General features: G+C 42.8%; 1 non-coding gene across 1 annotated transcript; it reads left to right on the forward strand.

The window, feature by feature from the left end:
• Positions 1 to 17,743: 17,743 nt before the first annotated feature.
• Positions 17,744 to 17,850, forward strand: LOC112133203 (U6 spliceosomal RNA). Its single transcript, XR_002914889.2, has one exon. It is a non-coding gene; the product is annotated as a U6 spliceosomal RNA (small nuclear RNA).
• The last annotated feature ends 277 nt before the right edge of the window (positions 17,851 to 18,127 follow it).

The following is an 18,127-nucleotide window of genomic DNA, read 5'->3' on the forward strand; positions in this document are numbered from 1 at the left end:
ATAAGAGTAGTTTACACACCACAGTTACAGTGTTATAGTATTCTGTTTTTCCGTGTACTTCCTATTACTAGTGAGTTTTGAACCTTTAGATGATTTCTTATTGCTCATTAACATCCTTGTCTTTCTAAATGAAGTATTCCCTTTAGCATTTTTTTTTTTTTTTTTGAGATGGTGTCTCACTCTGTCACCTAGGCTGGTGTGCAATGGCATGATCTTGGCTCACTGCAACTTCCAGCTCCTGGGTTCAAGCAATTCTCCTGACTCAGCCTCCTAAGTAGCTGGGATAACAGGCATTCACCACCATACCCAGCTAATTTTTTGTATTTTTAGTAGAGACAGGGTTTTACCATGTTGGCCAGGCTGGTCTCAAACTCCTGACCTCAGGTGATCCACCTGCCTCAGCCTCCCAAAGTGCTGGGATTACAGGCGTGAGCCACCACCCCCAGCCTCCCTTTAGCATTTCTTACAGAACAGGTCTGATGAAAGCTGAGGGTGAAATCCTTCAGTTTTTGTTGTCTGGGAAAGCCTTTATTTCTCCTTCATGTTTGAAGAATATTTTCATTGTACATACCATTTTAGGGTAAAAGTTTTTTCCTTTAGCACTTAAAATATGTCATGAAACTCTCTCCTGGCCAGTAAGTTTTCCACTGCAAAGTCTGCTGCCAGACATACTGGAGCTCCATTGTATGTTATTTGTTTCTTTTCCCTTGCTGCTTTTAGGATCCCTTCTTTATCCTTGTCCTTTGGGAGTTTGAGTATTAATTGCCTTGAGGTAGTCTTCTTTGAGTTAAATCTGCTTGGTGTTCTAGAACCTTCTTGAACTTGGATATTGCTATCTTTCTCTAGGTTTGGGAAGTTCTCCGTTATTGTCCCTTTGAATAAGCTTTCTACCCCTATCTCTTTCTCTGCCTCCTCTTTAAGGCCAATAACTCTTAGATTTGCCATCTTGAGGCTATTTTCTAGATCCTGTAGGCATGCTTCATTGTTTTATATTCTTTTTTTCTTTTGTCTCCTCTAACTGTGTATTTTCAAATAGCCTGTCTTCAAGCTCACTAATTCCCTCTTCTGCTTGATCAATTCTGCTATTAAAAGACTGATGCGGCCAGACACAGTGGCTCACCCCTGTAATCCCAGCACTTTGGGAGGCCAAGGCAGGCGGATCACCTGAGGTCAGGAATTGGAGACCAGCCTAACCAACATGGTGAAACCCGGTCTCTACTAAAAAAATACAAAATTGGCCGGGTGTGGTGGCACATGCATGTAATCCCAGCTACTCAGAAGGCTGAGGCAGGAGAATTGCTTGAACCTAGGAGGCGAGGTTGCAGTGAGCCGAGATCATGCCATTGCACTACAGCCTGGGCAACAAGAACGAAATTCCATCTCGGGAAAAAAAAAAAAAAAAAAAAAGACTGATCCATTCTTCAGCTTACCAACTGCATTTTTCAGCTCCAGAAACTCCAGAATTTCTGCTTGATTCTTTTTTTTTTTTTTTTTTGGAGTGCAGTGGCGCAATCTCGGTTCACTGCAACCTCAGCCTCCCGGGTTCAAGCGATTCTTCTGCCTCAGCCTTCCTGAATAGCTGGGATTACAGGCATCTGCCACCGCGCTCAGCTAATTTTGTATTTTTAGTAGAGACGGGGTTTCTCCATGTTGGTCGGGCTGGTCTCGAACTCCCGACCTCAGATGATCCACCCGCCTCGGCCTCCCAAAGTGCTGGGATTACAGGCGTGAGGCACCAAGCCCGGCCCCTATTCTTTTTTAATTATTTCAATCTTTTTGTTAAATTTATCCAATAGAATTCTGAATTTCTTCTGTGTTATGTTGAATTTTGTTGAGTTTCCTCAAAACAGCTATTTTGAATTCTCTGAAAAGTCACATATCTCTATTTCTCCAGGATTGGTCCCTGTGCCTTATTTAGTTCCTTTGGTGAGGTCATGTTTTCCTGGATAATCTTGATGCTTGTAGATATTCATCTGTGTTTGGGCATTGAAATGTTAGGTATTTATTGTAGTTTTCTCAGTCTGGGCTTGTTTGTATGCATCTTCTTGGGAAGGCTTCCCAGACATTCAAAAAGACTTCACTGTTGTGATCTAAACTGTATCTGCTTTAGGGCGCACCTCAAGCTCAGTAATGCTGTTGTTCTTGCAGACTCACGCAGGTACTGCCTTGATGGTCTTAGACAAGATCCAGAAGAATTCTCTGAATCGCCCCACAGAAACTGTTGTTCTCTTCCCTTACTTTATTCCAAACAAATGGAATCTCTCTCTCTCTTTCTCTCTCTCTCTCTTCTCTCTCCTCTCTGTCTCCGTTCTGAGACACGTGGAGCTGGGGGTGGAGTGACACAAGCATCCCTGTGGCCACCATCACTAAGACAGTGCTGGGTCAGATCTGAAGCCAGCACAGCACCAGGTCTCACTCAAGGCTCCCTGTAGTCACCCCTTGGTTACAGCCTATGTTCACCCAAGGCCCTGTGGCTCTACAATCAGCAGGTTGCAAAGCCAGCTGGGCCGGTGTCCTTCTTTCAGGGTGGTGAGTTCCCCCAGGCAGGTCCAGAGGTGCCATCCAGAGCCGGGGGCTAGACCTAAAAACCTTAGAAGTCTACCTGGTGTTCTATTATACTGTGGCTGAACTGACACTCAAGCCACAAGACACAGTCCTTCCCACTCTTCTCTCCCTTCTTCAAAGGCAGAGGAGCCTCATCCCATGGCCACCACCACCACAGGCCCACAGGGAGTGCTGCCAGACTACCACCCTTGAGGCCCAAGGGTTCTTCAATCAGCTTGTGGTGAATGTTGCGTGGCCTGGGACTCACCCTTCAGGACAGTGAACTCCCCTCTTGCCCAGAGCAGGTCCAGAAATGCTATCCAAGAGCTAAGTCCTAGAATTAGGGACCCCAAGAGTCTGGTTGGTGTTGTTCCCCACTGTGGCTGAGCTGGTACCTAAGGTGCAAGACAAAGTCCCCTTTACTTTTCCCTCTGCTTTTCCCAAGTGGAAGAAATCTCACCCAGTAGCCACCACAGCTTAGAATATGCTGTGTCTCACCTAAAGCCAGCATGTCTCAGAGTCTCACCTGTGGCCCTTTACGTAGTACCTGGGTATCACTGCTGGTTTTTCGAGGCCCAAGGGCTCTTCAGTTAGCAGGTAATGAATACTGCCAGAACTGGGTCCTTCCCCTCAAGGCAGTGGGTTCTCTTCTGGCACAGAGTGTGTCAAGAAATGTTTTCCAGAAGCTAGGGCCTAGAAAGGGGACCCCGTGACTCTGACCAGTGCCCTATCCTGCTGTGGCTGAGCTGGTATCTAAGATGCAAGACAAAGTCCTCCCCACTCTTCCCTCTCCTCTCCTCAAGTAGAGAGAGAGGGTCTCTTTTGGAGCCATGAGCTGTGCAGCCCGGGGCCAGGGGAGGGGTAATGTCAACACTTTCTTAGCCACCCTGCCTGGTATCTCAGTAGGTTGCATGCCCCCCAGTCCACTGCCTCTGGGCCTAGTTCAGCACTACGACTTACCCAGCAGCTGCAGTCCTTGTGGCCTAGACAATCTTTCAAGTTTATTCAAGGCCGCAGGGTACTTTAGCTCAAGATGGCGGGGCTTGCGGGAACTCACTTTCAGACTGTTGAGATCAGCGATTCCCCTCTGGCTAGGGCTGGTTTAAATGCTCCCTCAGTGGTCGGGCATCAGCTGAGTTTGGTCTGGTTTTGTCTCTGTTATAATAGGGCAGTACTGAGTTCAATGCCTCACAATGACTGAACTCTCACTCTCCACACACCGAAATGCTCTCTGCACCACATTACCTCTGCTGGGGGGTGGGGGAGGGGTGATGTTGGTAATTCAAGACTGTTTTTCCTACCTTTAACCTGTTTAGTGCCTCTTTCGCGATATGAAGATAAAACCTGGTACTGTGAATGCTCACGTGATTTTTCATTCTTTAAAAGGTGCTTTTTGGTGTGTAGATAGTTGTTAAATTGGTGTCCCTGCTGGGAAAATGATTGGTAGAGCTTTCATTTTTCTGCCATCTTGCTTTGTCTCCTTTTTTTTTTTTTTTTTTTCCTGTAAGAGACTGGATCTTGCTCAGCTCTGTCACCCAGGCTGAAGTGCAGTGGCATGATTATAGCTCACTGTGACATCAAGCACCTAGGCTCAAGTGATCCTCCCACCTCAGCCCAAGTAGCTGGGACTGCAGGCATGTGCCACAATGCCAGCCAATTTTTTTTTTTTTTTTTTTTTTGAGACAGAATCTCGCTCTGTCGCCCAGGCTGGAGTGCAGTGGCGCGATCTTGGCTCACTGCAACCTCCACATCCTGGATTCAAGTGATTCTTGTGCCTCAGCCTCCCAAGTAGCTGGGATTACAGGTGCGTGCCACCACACCCAGCTAATTTTTTGTATTTTTAGTAAAGACAGGGTTTCACCGTGTTTGCCAGGATGGTTTCGATCTCCCAACCTCGTGATCCACCCACCTCGGCCTCCCAAAGCGCTGGGATTACAGGCGTGAGCCACCGTACCTGGCCCAGCCAATTTTTTAATTGTATTTTTGTAGAGATGAGGTCTCGCCGTGTTACCCAGGCTGGTCTTCAACTCCTAAGCTCAAGCAGTTCTCCTTCCTGGACCTTCCCAAAGTGCAGCATTACAGGTGTGAGCCACTGTGCCCAGCCCTGTTTTTTAACTTTTTGTTTGATTGTTTGTTTGTTTTTAGAGACAGGGCCTCACTCCATCACCCAGGCTGGAGAGCAGTGGCACTATCGTAGTCACTGTAGCCTCAAACTTTTGGGCTCAAGCGATCCTCCTGCCTCAGCCTCTCTGGTAGCTGGGAATACTGCATATGCCACCATGCCAGGCTTATTTATTTATTTATGTACAGACAGGCTCTTTCCCAGGCTGGTTTTAAACTCCTGGCTTCAAGGGATCCTCCTGCCTCAGCCTTCCAAAGTAGTGGGGTTACAGGCATGAGCCACCATGCAGGGCCTGTTGTGTTTTGTTTTATTTTAACTTTTATTGAAGTGTAATACACATGCAGAATAATAGTTAAGTCTTAAGTGATTTCCATTCTTATTTACCTCTCTGAGTTTTCATATTCACTTCAGTTTTGGACTTATAATTCCCTTCTGTGTCATATTTTTATTACTTTCAATAAAATTTTAAAATAGTTTATGAAAGATTAACTCCAGTGTTGAATTGCAATTGGAGGATATGATTTTTTTTTTTTTTTTTTGAGACGGAATTTCACTCTTGTAGCCCAGGCTGGAGTACAGTGGCACCATCTCAGCTCACTGCATTCTCCGCCTTCCAGGTTCAAGTGATTCTCCTGCCTTAGCCTCCCAAGTAGCTGGGATTACAGGTGCATGCCACCACGCCTGGATAATTTTTGTATTTTTAGTAGAGACGGTGCTTCACCATGTTGCTCAGGCTGGTCTCTAACTCCTGACCTCAGGTGATCTGCCCACCTTGGCCTCCCAAAGTGCTGGGATCACAGGCATGAGCCACCGCACCCAGCCGAGGATATGATTTTTAATAGATATACAGATCAATTGATTGATAGACATAGAAATAAATATGAATGTGTGTGTATGCATGGGTTAATATACATACTTACATTCCTTAGCTCTTAGCTCTGTCCACTACAAGGTCCTAGGAGCAATGACATCCCAGTAGCAACAATGAGCATACCTAAAACCCAGATATTTTTTTCTAAGTACTATTCTCCAATAAAAGGAACTTGGAAAAGCAGTTGATTTTATAGCTGGGAAGGAAAAAATACAGAAGAGGCTGAAACACCTTATGGTGCCAAAAAATAAGAAAGTGATCAAGGATGAGGATATGTGAAAAAGCCATAGTATCCAAATTAAGGAGCTCCTAATGACCAAAATTAGAACAATTTGAACCACAAAATAGCTAATAATACTTATTATATAATACATATATTTGTGCTAAACCCATATAATAAAATATCTATAAATTCATAGTGAAATAAGTAATTGAATAAATAAACAAAGGACAGCTCTTTCTTACAGAAACATTTTAACTAATATATATATATAGAAAGAATGAGAGAAATACTAAATCACCATTAGGAAAACACCACAATAATAATTATTGCAGGCAAGATCTACCAATTGATGTTAAAATCAATGGATGAAAGTTTGAGGAGAGGCAGGACGCAGTGGCTCACACCTGTAATACCAGCACTTTGGGAGGCTGAGGTGGGCAGATCACAATGTCAAGAGATTGAGACCATCCTGGCCAACATGGTGAAATCTCAGCTCTACTAAAAATACAAAAATTAGCTGGGCATGGTGGCGTGTGCCTGTAGTCCCAGCTACTCAGAAGGCTGAGGCAGGAGAATCACTTGAACCCAGGAGGCAGAGGTTGCAGTGAGCCAAGATCGCACCACTACAATCCAGCAGCCTGGGGACAGAGCGAGACTCCGTCTCAAAAAAAAAAAAAAATAAATAAATAAAATAAAATAAAGAAAGTTTTAGGAGAGAGAGGATTATTAGCATTGTCTAAAAGTATTGCCTCCAAGGGCCGGGCGACGTGGCTCACGCCTGTAATCCCAGCACTTTGGGAGGCCGAGGGGGCAGATCATGAGGTCAGGAGTTTGAGACCAGCCTGGCCAACATAGTGAAACCCCGTCTCTACTAAAAATACAAAAAATTTGCCGGGTGTGGTGGTGGGCACCTGTAATCCCACCTACTTGGGAGGCTGAGGCAGGAGAATCTCTTGAACCCGGGAGGTGGAGGTTGCAGTGAGTGGAGATCATGCCACTGCACTCCAGCCTGGGTGACAGTGTGAGACTTTGTCTCAAAAAAAAAAAAAAAAAAAGTATTGCCTCCAAGATATTTATCAATTACAAAGGGGAAAACAGTCATTTTCTTTCACTTTAACAGTGGCTATTATGAAGAAAGCAGGCAGATATCATCAAGGTTGACATCACCAGTAGTTACACATGTTAACATCATGTATCCCCTGGTATAATGTATAAAGAGTTACACAACATCACTTCTATGGTACTCTTGCCAAAAAATGCATGATCTAAATCTAATCATGAGAAAACAACAGATAAACCAAAACTGAAAGGCATTCTGCTAAATAACTGACCAGGATTCATCAATGTCAAGATTATGAAAGACAAGGAAAGATTGTCTTTCCCTGACTTTCATTGTCTTTGCTTGTCCAATCTGTCACAGATTCATGGCATCATAATTAAATGCAATGTGTGATCCCAGAACAGAAAAAAGACACAGGTGGGAAAAGGGTAAAATCTGAATAAGGCCCGTACTCTAGTAAACAGTATCATATTGATGTTTACTTTCTGTCTTTCATAATTGTATATGATTATGGAAATTGTTAACATGAAGCAAAACTGAGTAAAAGATATAATATTAACTCTCTGCACTATTTTTGCAACTTTTCTATAACTTTTTTAAAATAAAAACAATAGATAATCCAAAGATGGATGATGTACTTTTGACCAAACAGGATTAGGATTGGAGGTAAGAGATAAGAGTCTGTTTTTTGGAGCCAGATGTGGTGGCTTGGCCTGTGATCCCAGAACTTTGGGAGGCCAAAGTGGGAGGATCACTTGAGGCTAGGAGTTCGAGACCAACCTGGGCAACATAGCGAGACTCCATCTCTATTTATACATATATAAAGAAAAAAGAGGCCCGGCGTGGTGGCTTAAGCCTGTAATCCCAGCACTTTGGGAGGCCAAGGCAGGTGGACCATGAGGTCAGGAGTTCAAGACCAGCCTGGCCAATATGGTGAAACACTGTCTCTACTAAAAATACAAAAATTAGCTGGGTGTGGTGGCGTGTGCCTGCAGCCCCAGCTACTTGGGAGGCTGAGGCACAAGAATCACTTGAACCTAGGAGGCAGAGGTTGCAGTGAGCCGAGATCGCGCCACTGTGCTCCATCCTGGGCAACAGAGTGAGACTCCATCTCAAAAACAAAAAGAAAGAAAAAAGAAATAAGATCAGAAAATCTGTATTATTTTCTGTCTAATGTATAATATGCTTGTGAAGTTTCATTAAATATTTAAGAAGGATCCTTTGCAAAACAAAAAGTATAATTAACAAATTGTTAGGCCAGGTGCCGTGGCTCATGCCTGTAATCCCAGCACTTTGGGAGGCCAAGGTGAGAGGATCACTTAAGTCCAGGAGTTTGAGACCAGCCTGGCCAACATGGTGAAACCCCATCTCTACCGAAAATACAAAAAATTAGCTGAGCGTTGTGGTGCATGCATGTAGTCCCAGCTACTAGGGAGGCTGAGGCAGGAGGATCGCTAGAGCCTGAGAGGTGGAGGCTGCAGTGAGCCATGATCATCCTGACACTGCATTCCAGCCTGGGAAAGAGAGTGAGACCCTCTCTCAAAAAAAGAGAAAATTGTTAATAATCTGGAATTTAAGTCCCTATGATTTCAACAAAACACTTCTCCATGCGAAGTGAAGATTTTATTTTCTTTCCTTTTTTTAGAGACAGGGTCTTGCTCTGTCACCCAGGCTGGAGTGGTGTGGTGGCATGATCGTAGCTCAATGCAGCCTCAAACTCCTGGCCTCAAGCGATCCTTCCATCTCCGCCTCCTAAAGTGCTAGGATTATAAGCATGGGCCACCATACCCGGCCTGAGAAAAATCTCCTGATGAAATACTTTTTCACTAAGTTTCAAGGACGTCAGTGGGTTGGTTTTCTTCTTTGATAACCACTCCTTCTCAGATGGTCATGTTCATTGTTCCTGGTTTTCCTGTCTTCTTAATACTTAATTGCCCTAGAACTCGTTTCTATACTCACTACCTAGTGATCTCATCCAATCTCATAGCATTATATACCATCTGAATACTGATATTTCCAAATTCCTATCAACTGCTAATTTTTCCCATGAACTTCAGACTTACATATCCATTTTCCAACTTCACATTTCCATTTATCTGCCTAATAGATATATCAAACTAAACTCCTGATCTTCCTTCACAAGCCTGCATCTCAACTAAACTGATAATACCTCCATCCTTCCATTTGCTCAGGCTGAAAACTTTGAAGTAATCCTCTCCTCCTCTCCTCTCTCTCTCACACACACACAAACATATGCACATATTCATATTTAAACCATCAGCAAATTCTATTGGCTCAATCTCCAAGACACAGCCAAAATCCAACAATTTTCACTGCCTCCAATACTACCTACAGGTCCAAGCTACCATCGTCTGCATCTCGTTATTATCTCTTTACTGATCTCCCTGATTCTGCTTTTGTTCCCCTTACAGTACACTCTGAACATGGCATCCAGAGTGATTCTTATAAAATGTAAGTTAGATCATATCACTCTTTCGGCTGAAAACTCTCCAGTGCTCTTCTTTTCACTAAGAGTCTAAGACAAATTCCTTACCATATCCCTGTACCATCTGGCCCGTTACCTCTCTGTACTTACTGTCTGCCATTCGCTCATTCCACTGGAGCCACACTGACCTCTTACTTCCTGAAGGTGTCGGACGTGCTTCTACTTCAAGGGTTTTTCACTCACTCCTCATTGTTTCCCTACTGTGATCTGTACATATCACCACCATCCCCACCACTGCAAAATCTACTCACAATAAATATGACCAAGCACCAGCACCATGAGACTCAGCAGAAACAAACAGACAAAACAGATTTAGAGTCCAAATGATTTACAATTCAGAATATGGAATAGCCACATGTGACATACTTATGGACGTCATCACAAAGAGAACATTATCTGTTGGCCTTCAGCACAGGAAACAGAAATCACTCCAGGTATTTCATTCAAAAAAGTGTTTTGTTTTTGTTTTGTTTTGTTTTCAGGAAATTTGGTACTTAATATGGTTGGGGGTGTGGGCTGGGCACAGGAACAGAAGGAAGGAACAATGCCAGACACCATCACTAGACTTTTGGCTTTAAGGTCACACTTAGAAGGTACAACTGCTGTTGCTACTGTCACTGCCACTGCCACAGCCTCTGCGCGCTCATGAATCTGGAGACATTCCATGGGATGTGGAACTGGCTCCTGAAAACTCTCAGGCATACCAGAGAGGACCCTTCAGCCTCCACCACCACAGGAAGCATCACCTCTGTTTCCCTCAAAAGTTTATATGAAAATGATCCACAGTCTAGAACCCTGAACCCAGCCAAACAAACAAACGTGTGGGAAGAAAAATACATTATTATTATTATTATTTTGAGACAGAGTCTGACTCTGTTGCCCAGGCTGGAGTGCAGTGGCATGATCTCGGCTCACTTCAACCTCCACCTCCCAGGTTCAAGTGATTCTTCTGCCTCAGCCTCCTGAACAGCTGAGATTACAGCACGCACCACCACACCAGCTAATTTTTGTATTTTTAGTAGAAACAGGGTTTCACCATATTGGTCAGGCTAGTCTTGAACTCCTGACCTCGTGATTTGCCCGCCTTGGCCTCCCAAAGTGCTGGGATTACAGGCATGAGCCACTGCGCCGGGCCAAAAAATACATTTATTTAAAAATGTGTTTCCTCTGTAATTTTTCTCAGGAAGCTATTGGAAAATAAGCTTTATCAAAATGTGGGGTAAACAAAGAAGAGGCAGATATGGAAAACAGAAAACAGGCGACCCAGCACAGGAGAAAAAGGAAGGGAATCCCTAAATCACAGCTGTGCATTAGGGGGAGAGGGCAAACTGTCTGGACTACAGCAGTGTCACTCAAGGGACAGGCACAGTAATATTTGTTGCCATTATACCCTCTGGACAAAGCTACTGGGACATACGCTCCATGAAAATGACACAGTAAACCAAGAAAAATGAAATCATTCAAAGAACAGAATTCAGATTAGGAGGAATTTCTAAGATGCCAGCAAAGCGAAGTCTCAAGAGGACGAATAGGCAACTGAGAGCAGGCATAGGACATTACTAGATAGAGGGGAACAAAGATCTCCAGGAGACAATTAAAACGAATATATGTATAGAGGAGATGGACCTTGTGAGAAATTGTACCAAGAGCTATTGGCAGGTATGAGAAGATTTAGTAATAGATGCAAATATGACTAAGCAAATCAAAAAACAAGGCAATTGGCTGGGTGCAGTTGCTCACACCTGTAATCCCAGCACTTTGGGAGGCTGAGGCAAGTGGATCACTTGAGGTCAGGAGTTCGAGACCAGCCTGGCCAACATGGTGAAACCCCATCTCTACTAAAAATACAAAAATTAGCCAGGCATGGTGATGCACACCTGTAATCCTAGCTACTCAGGAAGCTGAGGCAGGAGAATCACTTGAACCTGGGAGGTGAAGATTACAGTGAGCCGAGATCGCACCACTGCACTCCAGCCTGGGAGACACAGTGAGACTCTGTCTCAATTAAAAAACAAAAACAAAAACACGGCAATTATTAAACTATCTATAGGAAAAACAAAAAAGTAAAAAATAAGACATAAAGTACATTATAATACTCAACATTGAATAATGTTTATATAAACATAATTTGGAGTCTAAATATTTATTTAACTACAGAGGTAGATTTTTTTTTTTTTTTTACCAATACGAAATGATTGTATAAGAAAGCCAAATCTTTATCTACAATAATAGGAAATCAATTGACAAAATCTAAAATTGATGAGTTGAGGCCGAACGTGGTGGGTCACACCTACAATCCCAGCACTCTGGGAGGCCGAGGCAGGTGGATCACCCGAGATCAAGAGTTCAAGACCAGCCTGGCCAACATGGTGAAACCCTGTCTCTACTAAAAATACAAAACTAGCCTGGCATGGTAGCACATGCCAGTAATCCCAGCTACTCAGGAGGCTGAGGCACAAGAATCGCTTGAACCCAGGAGGCAGAGGTTGCAGTGAGCTGAGATGGCGCCACTGCACTCCTGCCTGGGTGACAGACCAAGACTTCATCTCAAAAAAAATTAAAAAATAAAAATAAAATTAATGAGATGAAAGATGGTATCTGCATATTACACAAAGTATAAATATGGAGATATTTGATTGCACAAAGCTGAAAAAAACTTTTGCACATGTAAAATATTAAAATAGGTAAATAATGTTCTAAAATTGATTGGTGATGGTAGTGCAACTCTGAATATACTAAAAAACATTGAATTTAACACTGTCAGTGGGCGAATTGTTTGGTTTGGGGATTATAGCTCAATAAAGTTGTTAAAAACAAATTATTGGGAGAAAATACTTGCATGTATATCAAACAAGAAATTTAATCATCTTTATATATATTTATATATAATTTATATATATTTTTATATATATATAAATTATATATATAAAAAGAACTCCTTCCAAGATACAGAATCAACCTAGGTGTCCATCAGAAGATGAGTAGATGAAGAAAATGTGGTATATGTAACAAATGGAATACTATTCAGCCATAAAAAGAACTAAATCCTGCCATTCTCAGCAACATGGATGAGTCTGGAGATCATTATGTTAAGTGAAATGAGTCAGGCACCAAAAGACAAATACCACATGTTCTCACTAATATGTGGGAGCTAAAAAAAATTGTTTTGATCTCACAGTAGTAGAAAGTAGAATAGTGGTTACCAGAGACTGGGAAGGGTAGCAGGCAGAGGAGATAGGGAGAGATTGGTTAAAGTATACAGAATTACAGCTAAGTAGGAGGAATAAGTTCTAGTGTTCTATAGAAATGGAGGGTGACTATATCTAAAATAATTTATTGTATATTTTCAAATAGCTAGAAAGGAGGATTTTGGAGGTCCCAGCATAAAGAAATGATAAATGTTTCAGGTGACGGATATGTTAATTATCCTGAATAGATTATAACACATTATATACATATATTGAACTATTATTCTGTACCCCATAAGTGTGTACAACTATTGCGCATCAATTGAAATTTTGTAAAAGAAAATCAAGCCAGCACAGTGGCATGTGCCTGTAGTCCAAGCTATTCAGGAGGCTGAAGCAGGAGGATCAGTTGAGCTCAGGAGTTCAAGTTCAGCACGGGTGACATAGCAAGACATAATTTCTGAAGATAAAATAGTTTTTTAATAAAAAAAAGTTAAGAAAAATGAAAAAAAAAGAACTAGATGATCTCCAAGATCCCTTCCAGCTGCAAAATTCTGTCATTGTACAAAGCACTATGAAGTAGTGCTTTGAATATAGAATTCCTGGAGTATATATGTCTGCCCCACTCATTTAATACTTGGCAGATACTATTTTGTATTCTTAAACTTTTATAATTTTTATTATGTTTTCTTTTTAAAATGTAAATTCCATCTGGGTGCAGTGGCTCACGCCTGTAATCTCAGCACTTTGGGAGGCCAAGGCGGGTGGATTGCTTGACATTAGGAGTTCGAGACCAGCCTGGCCAACATGGTGAAACCCCATCTCTACTAAAAATACGAAAATTAACTGGGTGTGATGGTGCACGCCTGTAGTCTCAGCTGCTCAGGAGGCTGAGGCAGGAGAATTGCTTGAACCCGGGAAGCGGAGGTTGCAGTGAGCCGAGATCATGCCACTGCAGTCCAACCTGGGCAACAGAGAGAGACTATGCCTCAAAAAAAGAGAGAAAATAGTGGTAATCATAATAAAATGTAAATTCCTTAAATTTACATTGCTTAACATGGCCTCTTGTCTTAGTCAGTTGGGCTGCTGTAACAAAATGCCGTAGACCAGGTGGCTTCTAAACAACAGAAATGTATTTTTCAGTTCTGGGGCCTGGAAGTCCTAGATCAGAGTACCAATGAAGTAGGGTGCTGCTGAGAGCCCTCTTCTGGTTGGCACACTGCCATCTTTTCATTGTATCCTCACATGGCAGAAAGAGAGTGAGAGGATTGGGTGCAGTGGCTTACATCTGTAATGTCAGCACTTCGGCAGGACAAGGCGGGCGGATCACTTGAGGTCAGGAGTTTGAGACCAGCCTGGCCAACAAAAATTAGCCCGGCATGGTGGCTAGCATGTATAATCCCAGCTACTCCAGAGGCTGAGGCAGGAGAATCACTTGAACCCAGGAGGTGGAGTTTGCACTGAGCCGAGATCGTGCCATTGCACTCCAGCCTGGATGGCAGTGTGAGACCCTGTCTCAAAAAAAAAAAAAAAAAAAAAAAAATTGCAAAGAAAAAGAAGTGAGTGAGAGAACTCTCTCTGGGGTCCTTTTTTTTTTTTTTTTTTTTTTTTTGAGACGGAATCTTACTCTGTAGCTCAGGCTGGAGTATAGTGGTGTGATCTCAGCTCACTGCAACCTCTGCCTCCTGGGTTCAAGCAATTCTCCTGCCTCAGCCTCTCCAGTAGCTGGGATTATAGGCACACGCCACTATACCCGGCTAATTTTTGTAGAGACAGGGTTTCACCAAGTTGGCCAGGCTGATCTCGAACTCCTGACCTTGTGATCTGCCTGCCTCGGCCTCCCAAAGTGCTAGGATTACAGGCGTGAGCCACCTCGCCCCGCCTGGGATCCTTTTTATAAGGGCACTAATCCATTCATGAAGGCTCCATGCTGATGACCTAATTACCTGCCCAAAGACCCCATCTCCTAATACCATTACATTGGGGGTTAGGATTTCAGTATATGAGTTTGCCGGGAACACAAGCACTCAGTCCATTGTAGCCCTCAATATAGTAAAATATTCAATAAATACTTAATAATCATTTAGAAAAGATGAAGTCCCTATCCTGATTCACTAAGTTGTAATAAATATTTCATAAATTCATCATCTGTTTTCATAAATATTTGAGAATTCTGTAAGAGTATTTTTTTCTTTTTCCTTCTTCCTTTTTTTTGAGATATGGTCTCAGAAACAGTCACTTTGTCACCCAGGCTGGAGTTCAGTGGTGTGATCATGGCTCATTGCAGCCTTGACCTCCGGGGCTCCAGCCATCCTCCCACCTTAGCCTCTCAAGTAGCTGGGATTACAGGTATGTGCCACCACACCCAATAATTTTTGTATTTTCAGTAGAGACAGGGTTTAACCATGTTGGCCAGGCTGGTCTCAAGCTCCTGGCCTCAAGTGATCCACCCGCCTTGGCCTCCCAATATGCTGCGATTACAGGCGTGAGCCAACATACCCAGCCTCCAGGTAATTTTTGTATTTTTTGTAGATGGGATTTCACCATGTTGCCCAAGCTGTTCTCGAACTGCTGAGCTCAAGTGATCCACCCTCATGGCCTCCCAAAGTGCTGGGATTACAGGCGTGAGCCACCACACCCAGACTAAGCCACAGTATTAAGTCATCACCATCATAAAGATTTCTTCATATGCAGGTTTTGCTTATTGATTGATTGATTGATTGATTGATTGAGACAGGGTCTCACTCTGTCACCCAGGCTGGAGTGCAATGGTGCAATCTCGGCTCACTGCAATCTCCACCTCCTGGGTTCAAGCAATTCTCCTGCCTCAGCCTCCTGAGTAGTTGGGATTACAGGCATGAGCCACCATACCCGGCCTCATTTATTTCTAAAAAAAGAAATTTTTTATTATGGTAAAATATTCATAACACAGGCTGGGCACAGTGGCTCACATCAGTAATCTCAGCACTTTGGGAGGCCAAGGCAGGCGGATAACGAGGTCAGCAGTTCGAGCCTGGCTAACACAGTGAAACCCCGTCTTTACTAAAAATACAAAAAATTAACTGGGCATGATGGTACACGCCTGTAATCCCAGCTACTCGGGAGGCTGAGGCAGGAGAATTGCATGAACCTGGGAGGCAGAGGTTGCAGTGAGCCGAGATCGCGCCATTGCACTCCAGCCTGGGCGACAGAGCAAGACTCCATCTCAAAAAAAAAAAAAAAAATCATAACACTTAAGTTATTATTTAGCTATTTTTAGGTATACAGGTCAGTGGCATTAAGTACATTCATATTATTGTGCAACCATCACTACTATTTATCACTAAAACTTTTTCATTCTTTCAAACTGAAACTCTACCCATTCAACACTAACTCTACTGCCCATTCCCTCCTCCCTCCAGCCCCTGGTAACAAGCATCCTAGTTTCTGTCTTTATGAATTGAATTTGACCTCTCTAGGTACGTCACATAAGCAGAATCATACAGTGTTTGTCCTTTTGTGTCTGGTTTATTTCACTTAGCATAATGTCTTCAAGGTTGATCCATGTTGTAGAATGTGTCAGAATTTCATTCCTTTTTAAGGCTAAAAAATATTTATGTGTATACCACATTTTGTTTATCTAATCATCAGTCATTGGACATTTTGGGTTGTTTCCACCTTTTGGCTACCGTGAATAATACTGCTATGAACATGAGTGCAAAAAATTCTGTTTGAATCCCTTTCTTTTTATTTTTATTTATTTATTTATTTATTTATTTATTTTTGAGACAGAGTCTCGCTCTGTCACTCAGGCTGGAGTGCAGTGGAATGATCTCAGCTCACTGCAACCTCCACCTCCTGGGTTCAAGCAATTCTCGTGCCTCAGCCTCCCGAATAGGGATTACAGGCATGCACCCCATGCCCAGCTAATTTTTGTATTTTTGGTAGAGATGAGGTTTTGTCATGTTGCCCAGGCTGGTCTCAAGTGATCTGCCCGCCTCAGCCTCCTAAAGTTTTGGGATTACATGTGTGAGACACCGCACCTGGATATTTTTTAAATTTGTGATAAAGACAGGGTCTTGCTATGTTGAGCAAGCTGGTCTCCAATTCCTGGGCTAAAGTGATCCTCCCACCTCAGCCTCTCAAAGTGCTGAGACACGCTCCTGGCGAAGTCCCTGCTTTCCATTCTTTGGGGTACCTACCCAGAAGGAGAACTGCTGGATCATATGGTAATTCTGTTTAATTTTTTGAGGAACTACCATACCCTCTTCCACAATGGCTGCACCATTTTATATTCCCACCGGCATGGCACAAACATTCTAATTTCTCCTTATCTTTTCCAATACTTATTATTTTCTGGGTTTTAAATAATAATAATAGTCATCATAATGGATGTGAAATTATGTTATTGTTACCTACATATGTTCTTATTTAATCAGCTTAATGAACTTGTTCTGAAAATTTTCATTTCTTGCGTTTTCTCATATGAAATCTGAAATCATTTAGTGATAAATTATTGCCCACTAGCAAATAAATATTCAGTACACATTTACTTTGTTTTTATTCCTTTTCTTTTTTAAGGAAAAGATACTTCAGTCCTAGAGTACACTTTTTTTTCTTTTTTTTGGAGACAGAGTCTTGCTCTGTCGCCCAGGCTGGAGTGCAATGGTATGATCTCTGCTTACTGCAACCTCCGCCTCCCCGGTTCAAGTGATTCTTCTGCCTCAGCCTCCCAAGTAGCTAGAACTACAGGTGCATGCCACCATGCCCAGCTGATTTTTGTATTTTTAGTAGAGATGAGGTTTCACCATATTGGCCAGGCTAGTCTTGAACTCCTGATCTCATGATCCGCTCGCCTCGGCCTCCCAAAGTGCTGGAATTACAGGCATGAGCCACCTCGCCCAGCTAGAGTACATATTTTAAAACTTAGCCTTTGTTGAGAAGCTTCTTTTTCTCCTTTTTTGAGAAAATCTCACTCTGTCACCCAGGCTGGAGTTTAATGGTGCAGTCATGGCTCACTGCAGCCTCAACTTCCCAGGCTCAAGTGATCCTCCCACTTTAGCCTCCCTAGTAGATGGGACCACAAGTGTGCACCACCATGTCCAACTAATTTTTTATTTTTATTTTTTGTAGAGATGGGGTCTCACCATGTTATCCAGGCTGGATTTTTTCTTTTTAATTTCAAATTTCAATCATTCATTGCTAGCATATAAGAAAACAATTGACTCTTGTGTATTAATCCTACATCTTGTGCTCACTTTGGAAACACATTTACTAAAATTGGAATGATACAGAGAAGATTAGCATAGCCTCTGTGCAAGGATAGCACACGGATTTGTGAAGCATTCTTTATTTGTCTTCAGCTTGGGCAAGAGTGACACCCTTTCTCTGAAAAAAAAAAGAAAAAGAAAAAAGAAAAGGAAGAAGAACAGGAAACGACACAAAGAAGGCCATATGAGGCCAGCCACGGTGCTCACGCCTGTAATCCCAGCACTTTGGAAGGCCAAGGCAGGTGGATCACCTGAGGTCAGGAGTTGGAGACCAGCCTGGCCAACATGGTGAAGCCCCATCTCTACTAAAAACAAAAATTATCCAGGCATGGTCGCTCATGCCTTAGTCTCAACTATTCGGGAG

Source organism: Pongo abelii, chromosome 3 (genome assembly GCF_028885655.2).
Source record: "Pongo abelii isolate AG06213 chromosome 3, NHGRI_mPonAbe1-v2.0_pri, whole genome shotgun sequence".
Classification (NCBI taxonomy): Eukaryota; Metazoa; Chordata; class Mammalia; order Primates; family Hominidae; genus Pongo; species Pongo abelii.